Source organism: Medicago truncatula, chromosome 1, assembly GCF_003473485.1.
Source record: "Medicago truncatula cultivar Jemalong A17 chromosome 1, MtrunA17r5.0-ANR, whole genome shotgun sequence".
Lineage (NCBI taxonomy): Eukaryota > Viridiplantae > Streptophyta > Magnoliopsida > Fabales > Fabaceae > Medicago > Medicago truncatula.
In genome coordinates this window covers 41,137,773-41,149,817 of record NC_053042.1, presented here as the reverse complement: position 1 = coordinate 41,149,817, position 12,045 = coordinate 41,137,773, and the positions used below count along the sequence as shown (strand labels likewise).

At 31.5% G+C, this 12,045-nt stretch overlaps 1 pseudogene; it reads left to right on the top strand.

The window, feature by feature from the left end:
- Positions 1–754: 754 nt before the first annotated feature.
- On the top strand, positions 755–6,448 carry LOC11415671 (kinesin-like protein KIN-14G; annotated as a pseudogene).
- The last annotated feature ends 5,597 nt before the right edge of the window (positions 6,449–12,045 follow it).

Genomic DNA, 12,045 nt, shown 5'->3' with positions numbered 1-12,045 from the left:
CTTAAAAGACAATTTATTTTTATAGAATCATTAAACAATGAACTTAAGAAGTCACTTGTTATACGACCGATAAATACAAGCTTACATGGTAAATCATTGCAGCAACATTTGATATATTGGCTCAATATTGTGTTTGTGAGTTTTATGACTAGGCTCATTAGAACAAAAAGAAAATACAAATCAATAAATTATAGTTTCCTCCTTTTAAATAATAAAGATTTAATACAATTATCACTATTTTGGTAATAAAAGATGGTCAATGGTCCAAATAATTATAGATATAATTTAATTAATAAAACAAAAGTACCTCAAACTATGAAGTGTTTTAAATGTAAACCACGAAGTGAGTGGGCGAGAGGGTCGGAGAAGCAGGTTCGGTGGAGCTTTTTCACGTCAATATTAGCAACAACAAAACTAGGGGAGAAAAAAAAAAATTCAACAAATCATTTTCATTAAAACTCTCAATATCTACAATTCCTTATTATTTCTTTTTCTTCACTTTCTACAATTCCTTGCCTTTCTCCCAGAAATCTCAATATCTGCATCTTAATTATTATTTTTCTCATTCTCATGAGCATTTTACAAAATAATATTTGTCTTTTCTTGCTAAGAATAATACTAACAAACGGTTTCATACATCTTTCCCAAGACTGAATCTTTTTTTATCAAAAGCTTTGAGTTATTTTCTCATGGTTCATACAACGGTTTGGATTTTTGTTTTTTGAAAGTGTTGTTATTGCTTGAGGCCCAAGTAATGGCGACAGAGCCAGAGCCAACTTTGCCATTCTCAATTGTATCTGTTGTTGAAGATGTTCTTCAAAAACATGGAGGCCGATTAAGCGACATCGACTTTGCTTCAAGAAAAGCTCAAGAAGCTTGTAAATATCACATTTCCCTATTCTTTTTTACTTTTTTCAGATATTGGCATTTTCTTTTCCTTTGAAGAAACATGTTAATTTGCATTGTTAAAAAGTGATAAAAATAGGTAGTAACATAGATAGTGGTTGTTGTTGAATTGTAGCATCAAGAAGGAACGAAGCAGCTAGTTGGTTGCGAAATACTGTTGGAAATGTTGGAGGAAAAGACATGTTGGATGAACCTTCTGAAGAAGATTTCAGAAATGCATTGCGCAGTGGCATTATCCTTTGTAATGCTCTCAACAAAATTCAACCTGGTGCTGTTCCCAAGGTATATATATGCTTCTTGTTGGTTATCATCAATGTAGCGCTGGCACTACGGTTAAATGTGATGTTTGGTGCCCGAGATGTGTTGGTGTTGGATACCAACTCAACACCAGCATATATAGTTACACTCAATTTCTTTTATTTGCTCAAAATCTGAAAAGAATTATGATTTCCATGTGTTTTGTGTCAGTGTCGTGTTTGGTATCAATGTATGTGCCAGCGATCATAATCATTAGTCTCTCACTGACAATCATTGTGTATGTATATTGTAAGGTAGTTGAAGCCCCAAGCGACATTGATAATATTCCTGATGGGGCAGCACTATCTGTTTATCAATACTTTGAAAATGTAAGAAATTTTCTAGTAACTGTGGAGGGGATGGGGCTTCCAACATTTGAAGCTTCTGATTTGGAACAGGTACTTTGAAATAATCGATAGCTTCAGTGCTAAAGAGTTCATTTGGTACTTTGAAATCAATGCAACATTATCATCATTATTGTGATGTAATTTGATTCAGCTTTAACTTATTTTATTTCATTTTTCAGGGAGGGAAATCTTCAAGGATAGTGAATTGTGTTTTAGCACTTAAATCATATAGTGAATGGAAACTAGGAGGCAAAAATGGATTGTGGAAATATGGTGGGAATCCAAAACCACCTACCTATGGGAAACCAATTGTGAGGAAAAGCTCAGAACCATTCATGAGGTCTTTGTCGAGAGGTATGTCATCGGGTGACAAAGATGGTTTGCTGAATGATCCCTCTTCAAGCATTGATGTTGTATCGCATGATCGCAATGAAGGGGTAATTAGTTAGTGGTAATTTTTTGTTTTGTTTGGATGTTGTGAGCAATGTTTTAAAAACCGAATCAGATAATTCAACCAGTTAAACCATGAACTGTCATTGTCTACCGTTCGGTTATTTCAGTTGTTTAACTGCAGTTTCATCTCGTTTCTAGCAGTTTAAAACAGTTAAATCATGACCCGGATACGGATGTCTCAACACTTCGATATCTGATTCAATTTTTAAAACATGAGTTGTTAGTGATTACACCATGTCTATCTGAATAACTTTTTGGATTGGTATCTGTAGGGTTCTACCGCTTCCTTGTATTCACTAGTTCGTGAAATTTTGCATGATAGGAAGCAAGAAGAAATTCCCTTTGTAAGGGTTATTGCTTATCCTCAACTACACTATATATGTATTGCATAGCACTTCTTGGTTGAGGTTTTTTAGAATTTCCTCTTCACTGAAGCGCTAATTAATGTCTTTTTGTCAGATAGTGGAATCTCTGCTTAGCAAAGTCATGGAAGAATTTGAAAGTCGCGTGATCACATTAAAACAAGAAACGGTGTGTTTCAATCTCTTATAAGATAAGCTTTTCGAAAGAAAAATTTCTTATGTGGATGGTATGCATGCATGTATAGCTGCACACACATATACACCCAAAATTTGATCTAATAAGTCTTGTTGAATTTCATGAAATTTTTTGAGATAGCAGTCTAAAACACCTCGAGAAGATAAGTCACCATCTGAAGCATTGAATTCAAATTTAAAAGGTCTTAGTGATGACGAAGAGGTAAATTTTAGATTTCAAAATAGATTTTTCAAAATGCATTGTTTCACAATTTCTGCAACATGTTGACTTAAATTTTGTCTGATCAATTATTTAAGATGGAAGAAAATGATTATGTAGAGCTCAATCAAAAGAAAAATAACGATGTGAAGTACAACAACGACGAAAAATCAAATAGCCAACTTTTGAGGCAGCAAAACATAATTCAAAGGCAAAGTGAAAACATCCAGGTAACACATGCGTTTTCAGCAATATATTCAATAACTCAAGTTGCACACAGCATGAGTGTAACTAAAATTTAACACTGCATTCAAAAATATTAATAATTAGATTTCATATATATATATATAGGATGATATGATGGTGCATGAGGACCTAACTAAAACATTAGATTACTTCAGGAATTTAAAAAGATGAAGTGACGAATTTGATTTTGACAATCTTCAGGAACTGAAAATGATTGTTCATCAAACAAAAGAAGGAATGCATTTTCTACATAAGAAATATAGGGAGGATTTCATCTATCTAGGTAAGCATCTGCAGAGCCTAACTTCTGCTGCTTCAGGATATCAGAAAGTTCTAGAAGAAAACCGCAAGATATACAATCAGATGCAGGACTTGAAAGGTAAATCTCAGTTGATTTGATAATAAATTTCCTCCTTATTTTCTGAATGAGGCCGAATGATTAAACTTTTTCATATTTTGGTAGGAAATATTAGGGTATACTGTAGAGTTCGTCCCTTAAAAAGGCAGCCAAACAGTCACGGCATTGTCAGTAATGTAGAGGAAGAAAATATTTCACTCATAATACCTTCTAAGAATGGGAAAGAGGTGAAGAAGACATTTACGTTTAACAAAGTGTTTGGTCCTTCTGCAACTCAAGGTTGGTTTTTTTGTTGTCCTTTTAGTCCAAATGTTACTTGGTGTTGCCAAATAATGTACATAGAGAATTAAAATGACCGACAATTTACAATCTTATGGATGTTTTTGCTATTTTCTTAAGTCTATGCATAACAGCACCTATAATTTCAATGGAATTTGACTCTTATACTCCTTGTGTTTGCTTCATTGGTGATGAATGCTCTTCATGTTTACATGCAGGGGAGGTTTTCTCAGATACACAACCTCTGATTCGTTCAGTTTTGGATGGATTCAATGTTTGTATATTTGCCTATGGCCAGACTGGGTCAGGAAAAACACACACCATGGTAAGACTAAGAAAATAAGACAATGATGCTTCCCTCAGTTTGTTTTCAATCTCTAAATTGTAAGAATTTTATAACTGCTTTAGTGCATCTATGTCTTGATGTAGTCTGGACCAGACAATATCACTGAGGAAACAGTTGGTGTCAACTACCGCGCACTGAGGGATCTTTTCTATCTCTCAGAACAAAGGAAAGACAGAATTCACTATGATATCTTTGTCCAGATGCTTGAGATATACAATGAGCAAGTTAGAGACCTACTAGTGACAGACACTTCTAACAAAAGATATCCTTTTTTCAGTTATCTACTCTAGCATCTAATTGTTTTTGTGTGTACCATTTCGAAATAATGATTCTCTTGTGCCTGTTTGTGATTCTTTAACACTTGCATACATTAGAAATTCGCAACAGTTCCCAAAATGGTATTAACGTGCCAAATGCAAACCTTGTTCCTGTTTCATCCAGTGCTGATGTCTTAAATTTGATGAACTTGGGACAAAAGAATCGGGCAGTTAGTGCTACTTCCATGAATGATCGGAGTAGTCGTTCTCATAGGTGCGTGCATATCAAGTTCATTTCTTAAATTCTACCACTTACAGCACTGATTTGTTTTAGTTTAACAATACAATTAAGCAAATCAATGAGGATTTTCTAGTTGGACCATAATAAAATCAAAAGAAATTAGTCTTATTTAACTCTTCAAGAGTTAATGGTTATGCACAGATATTTGATGTTTGGTGAAATGTGATTGGTCGTTTGTGTGTACTCATTAAACTCAAATTTTAAACCTTATACTTTTTCCATTGTTATGTGTGTGTGTGTGTGTGTGTGTGTGTGTGTGTGTGTGTGTGTGTGTGTGTGTGTGTGTGTGTGTGTGTATCTCATTGGGCTAGACTATGACATATTTTGGTCTCTTGTTGAACATGTAAGTTTGCCATAATATTTATTAATCGGTACTAGCTTGTGATGCGCTAATTGCAGCTGCTTGACAGTTCATGTTCAAGGAAGAGAGCTTGCATCAGGAAATAATCTTCGTGGATGCATCCACCTAGTCGATTTGGCCGGAAGTGAGAGGGCTGATAAATCTGAGGCCACAGGAGATAGGCTAAAGGAGGCTCAACATATTAACCGGTCACTTTCCGCTTTAGGAGATGTAATTTCTTCCCTTGCCCAAAAGCAATCACATGTTCCCTATAGAAACAGTAAACTTACTCAATTGCTTCAGGATTCTCTTGGTAGGTTCATATCCTTTCTCTTGATATTGTTCTCTATGTTAGTTATTATGCAGCTGATATCTGTATATATGTATCTACATACACTTATCAGGAGGCCAAGCAAAGACGCTCATGTTTGTTCATATTAGCCCCGAGTCAGAAGCTCTTGCAGAAACAATTAGTACACTGAAGTTTGCCGAGAGAGTCTCCACTGTTGAACTTGGTGCTTCACGGGTTAATAAAGATAGCGGCGAAGTGAAAGTGCTGAAGGAACAGATTACTAGTCTAAAGGAAACCTTGGCGAGGATGAAGGATGGAGAATTCGAACACTTGAAACAGCGTGCAAATAGCATGACTGACTTGCCAAAGTTGAAATCTCTATTGTCTTCAAGTGTACCAACAATTTGGACTTCTGGAGGTCGTAAGCTACCAAGAGACGATTCAAGTAGCCTTGATTCCGAAGATATATATAGAAATTTACATGCAGGGGTAAATGTAAATGATGATGATAAGGAATCATTTTCTGGAAGTATGAATAGGGATGAGAGCTGTGATAGCCTCATGGGACAGTCGGAAGTAGAAAGCAAACAATCATCTTCTCCGTTGTTAAGTCCAACATATCTTTTTGCAACAAGTGACTTTGATGAGCTTGAGTTAGCAACAAGTGAAGGTTCAGAATCAGACCTGAGTTGGCAATCCCAATCACCCAAACCTACCGCTATTTCCAATGCATTTGTGTCTAGACCAAAGAAATCAATTCATCTCAAACAAGCAAAGAACTTAACAACCAGGTATTAATTGTTGCACTTCATGCTGCTTATCTTCTTTTCAAGGATCATATTATTAGCATTTAATTCATATACACCAACATCTAAAGATTTTTTACACAGTCAATTGATCATAATCGTTAGATCAAAAAAACGCTTGACTTTCAATCATAACTACTTGTAAAGTCACGCATATTGTAGTTGTGATTTATTGATAGTGTAAAACTTTTTACATTTAGAGTATCAAAATTAAACTATTATTATTAATCAACTGACTAACTTGTATTTCATTTCCTATAACTTTTCAATGTTAATAAGGAGTATGGTCTCATCATTGTCTCCTTCATCATCAAGGAAACAGCCAACCTTAGTTAGTCAATCAAGAAAGCATTCAGGTTCAATTGATGCTAAAAGAAGAAGTGGAAATGCCTAGTAAGAAAGCATCATTGTCTCCAAGGAACAAACTTCCTAGGTTATTGCCTCACTGTTAAGCTTTAACAATGTTTGTTGGTATCTATAGTTTAGTTGTAAAAAGAAAAGAAATGATAGAGTTTTTTTTTTTTTTTTTTTTTTTTTTTTGCTTTTTAATGATTTATCATTAGAGAGGCAGTGAAATAGTTGCATGTTTTCTAGAACTTCCTATTTTTTTTATCAATATAGGGGCCTTATTTTTGTACCAAAGAAGAAAAGGAAATTCTAACCTATAGTTTTTAGTGTCCTGTGTAAAGGAAGCAGAGAAGGACAAAGGGTTTGATAATGCTGTTTTTGTGCTTCCCATGTATTTGTTGGCTGTTCTCTGGTATGCAAAAATCATGTAAGTATGTAAATCATTAGTTTTAGAAGCTGCTGCATTATTTATTTTTATTTTTTTTGAAGGAAATCATGTAAGTATGTAAATTCTAAGAATATTGGAATGATTTTTGTAAGTCTATCTTGTAATTAATTATCCTTTTAGGTGCCATTTAGTTTGGACCCATGAAATTTTAGTCTAAGATGGACCAATTTTTTTTAACCTTTAGATTGAATCAACAACCAATTCTTATCATGGTCCATCCACATCAAATACAATCCATCAATATATAATAAAATGTAGATAACATAAAAGAACATTTGTAATTCATAATAAAATGTAAATCAATTAATATTTAAGATATTTAATAATTTAAATTAATCAATTTAATATATATTTTACATATTAATAAATTAATTTTTTGGTCAAAATACTTAATTAATTTCTTTTGATTAAATTATATTTTTAATTTAATTCATTTCAATTTTTATATTTCATTTCAATTAAATAAATTATTTTCAGTTTTTTTTATAATATTTCAGTTTTAAGATTTATTTTACGTGTATAAGATTTTTTTCATTAATATTTAAGTATACAATTTTATTTTAAAAACAAAACAAAAAATAAGAAACCCATAAGATTAAAAACAAAAATATTAAAGAAAGAACAGCAACAACAATTCAAAAAGAAGTTATTTAATAACATAAGCAACAACAATTAGATTTTTTTTTTCGTAAAAAAAAAAAATTAATTGAATACTTATTTAATTCATGTTACTTATTTTTTTAAGAAATTTAATTCATATTCCTTAAAAACAAAATAAATTAATTCATATATTACTTAAAAACTCGATTTATACAAAGTGCCGTAAGAAAATGACTACTTGTATTGCTAAATAAAAAAAAAATATGTGACAAAAAAAAAAGTAGAGAGATTAAATGAGATTATAGAGAAGATGGGTGAGATTTGGTGTTTATAGACCATGATAAAATTTGGTGGATTCATATGATCTAATGATACCAAAAATTGGTCCATCATGGACCAATATTTTTATAGTTCATTTTATACTTCACCATCCTTTTATATCATTATGTTTTATTTTTTATTTTATTTTTCGTAATAAAAAATATTGCACTTTTTATATCATTAGTTTTAGAGAACATATCTAGATTCTGGTAAAATATAGTTGAATGTAGGTATAAAACTTTTTCACAATGTATATAAAATTAAATCCATCTAAATAAATGATTGAAGTAATAGTTTGAAAATATATTATAAACAACACATATTTGCGTAGAGTAAGAATTTGATAAGACGGAGTAGTATCAAGTGATATTTGCTTAAAATTTTTTGGCTAAATTACATTTTTGGTCCTTTAACTATTTAATTGGTATTAGATTGGTCCTCTAACTAAAAATTGATTTATTTCGATTCTCTAAATTTCTCACAATTACTACATTTAGTCCTTATGTTAGTTTTATTTAAATAAATGTTAGGGTTTGTGTTATGTGGGTCCTCTAACTTTATTTATTAGTATCATTTTGGTCATATGCCTTGTTAAGGTATTATGATTAAATAGTGACTGATATTATTGGTAACTGTTATGGTTCATATGTATGTGTGAAACAGGAGGTCAGGTACCAACATAACACAAACCATAACTCTTATTTGAATAAAACTAACAAAAAAGACTAAATGTAGTAACGGTGAGAAACTTAAATGACCGAAATAAATCAATTTTTAGTTAGAGAACCAATCCGATATCAATTAAATAGTTAGAGGACCAAAAAATAATTAATCCAAAACTTTTTCTTTCTTACTAAAGCTAAAAATGTTATTTATATATATATAGGTACCATAAATAATAGATTAATAAAGTTACCCATAGATAAATAATAAACTAGTATATTTCAAAAATAATAAACTAGTAGATTCCAATTTGTATTATTTAACTGAATATACTTTTAAAAATGTATTTTTATTGAAAGTCAGCATGAGTGAGTGTGAGTTGCATAAAAGCAAATGTTAGCAATTAGCATGGGTCATCCTCCAATACAAGGGGGTAATTGATGGTTGCTGTATCTCCTTTTTTAAAACAATAAACAAATTTGATGTTTCTATTTCCAGCTGTTATGTGGGTTACCGCCAGCACGTGGCCACGCCAGCACGTCAATTTGGGATAGATACGGTTTCTGATTTATAAAGAAAGAAACCTCTAAAAAAAAAATTTAATTAATTTATGAAGAAAAAAAATTAGACATATATCCATTTTTTTTTTTTTGAATTTGACGTATATCCAATGCTGCAGTGACACATCAATTAATACGAAGTATGACAAATTATATGTTTTTGACTCATTAAATGAAGTGAAAATATATTATTAGATGCATTTGTAGAATTTGTTTACACTGGTCTCCGTGAGTTTAACTCGGTTAGTAGGACATTGCATAATATATGCAGGGGACAGGGTTCGAATCCCGGCCACTTCACATCTCCACGTTTAATATATGTGAACTCCAACTATTAGGCTACTTGACAAAAAAAAAATTGTTTACATTGACATTCTATGTGAATTTTACTCAAAAAATGATACTAACATAAAAAAATAATAATAATAATTTATACCCAATTTTTATCTTTTAAATTAAGACACAAGCAATTTAAGAGACTTCTATGCTCAATCGCAACTGATTGAGACTTTGATGCTCAAAGTTTCACCAAGAGACTTATGATGCTCAAGCTTCACAAGCAAGATACTTATGTTTGTTTACAGCAAATATAAAATAAACTTGTTCTTGCACTGGATTTAACAATAGTTGGTGTATACTAAACAATATGAAGAGACTATTTTAAACTTTTAGGATTTCTTAGATTACACAAGTTGAAACGAAAAATCCTAAGTGTTTATGCGCTGTTTGATTTGTCAAAGTAATGGCACAATTAAAATAGCAAAGTCTTGTTGATCATCTTCATGGTATTCAGGTCCTTATATAGACAGTGATTTGAGAGACGTTGGAGAAGAGTGTCAACGCATAAAGAGTCATTGAGAAGCTTCAGATCAAGGACGTTGATCCATTGCCGGATATGAATAATTCTGTTGGATAGCCATTCAAAAACCTTTTGCTGAAGCAGGAAGTATACATTCATTCTTATTGCCTTTGAAGTCATTTGTCTGTTTCTACACGTGGTCAGAAGAAGACAGAAATATGCTCAGATTCTTTGATGTGGACATCTGCAAAAGACAACAAAACTGACGTGGAGTCTGGGTCCCTCAGGAGCTTCTGAAGTCAAAAGATCTTCCAAGTCTGATGGGGTCTTCTACGTCCGGCTGGATCTTCCGAGTTTAATGATCTTCTTCAGCTTCTAAGAGGAGTCCTTTTCTTCTGAACCAATGTGTTAACTTCTGGTTGACCTTTCTTCAGATCTTCTACCTAAGTCTTTGAGCTTCTCTTATGTTTTTGATGCTTTAATACATGTCCAATACTTGATGGATATATTCTATGATCTTGTACACTTGAACAAATATTAATATGTCTAATTTTTCTTAAATACTTTGTTATCATCAAAACTTTAGAGGAATTGTACAAGACCCTTCTTGTTCCAACACTCTTGGGTTGGAAAACTTTTTTAAACACCTTGTATGAGTGAAAACCATTGAGTGTCTTGTTCATTGGAGAGATTGAAAAATGGTATAAATTAGGGTTTGTTCCTTGTGAGCTTGTTGAAGCTAATTTATGGTAACCCTTTTGCATCTCTTTGTAAAGAACTCATTAGTAGTGGATTGGAGAGATAAATCTCTCCTTTGGAGTAGGTCAATTTGGACTGAACTAGATAAACATTTTTTGGTGCGTTTGTTTCTCTTCTCTATTTCTCTTTTTTCTTGTGGTTTTGCGTTTTTCACCTGATTTCTAGATTAGATCTAGGTTTGTTATTGTTGTTGGTACTTGTGGTTACTTTCATATTAATTATTACTTTTCTTTTGCTCCACACATTTAAGTTTATTGGTGTGATTTTGAGTCCGAATTCACAACACTACGCATAATTCGACTTATTAAGTAAAATAAAGATGTTTGAATATATGTTATTTAAAAATATACTTTCTTATACTCTTCTCATATGCTCTTTCTGATACTTTTTATAAGAGGCAAATGAATCAACTAAATTGATGTATTTGATTCATTATGTATATCAAAAAAATCAATTTTTGTCAAATATAAGATGAACCGAAGGGAGTATAAAGTGTAGACCATCAAATATAAGATGCATCTAAGAGCAACGAGATATTTTGTGATCTAAGAAAATTGACTATTGAGGTAGTTTGAATTATATGGCCTTCAGTCAAATTTTTTTATATTCTCAACTGTAATATTTATGAACAAATATGTTTAAATATAGAAAATTTAATTTTATTAATTATTGCCAAAAGTTGTTAGCGCAATCATAGCAGAAACATACTTTGGAACTAAAAAAATGAATTCTAATGCCAGCGCAATTTTGACTTTTGTTTAATAAAATCCTTGTAAGTTAAGTGGTGCGACACAATAACTATACAAAGCTTGCCAATTGCCAAATGGAGTACAGCCCCACACTTCACTTATCTTACCTTAGCTTTGACATTTTTCAATTATTTCAATTATCTTTCAAATATTTTCATTTTTCTCCCCACAGAAAAATCATTTTCATTTTTCTACCAAAGATTTTTCAATTTCTTGATTACACTTATCATCCTCTTATTTTATCACACTAACAAAAATAGTCTCTTCATTTTAAAATGAAAAATATTAACTTATGTTTTTATGACACAAGTTAAATTATAAACCTAGTCTCATATTTTATCTACAAATCTTTCTTTTTAATTCATTTTTTCAACTTCTTACACTGTGTTATTAAAGAAATAATAAAAAAAGTCTCTTTTCATCACCCTATTTAACGTTCACTATTTTATTAAATGAAATACACAGATGCTTCACCATTTTATATGTGATTTATTTTTCAAGTGTAGAACATGAAAAACATAGTTCGAACTAATGAGTTTCATTCAGTCAAAAGAAAAAAACTACTCTATCCGTCCTATAATAACTAAGTCATTTGTAAACAAATATTGTTTCAAGAATATCAACCCATTTCATTTTTTAATACAACATTAATTACTTTTTTCAATTATAACTATAATTAATACTCCCTCCGTCCCTTAATAGATGATCTAGTTGACAATATATATTATTGACTTGACATACTTTGACCATACTTTTCTACTAATTCACAAAGATAAATAATATCATGTAAGATGTTGTTGGATTCGTCTCGATG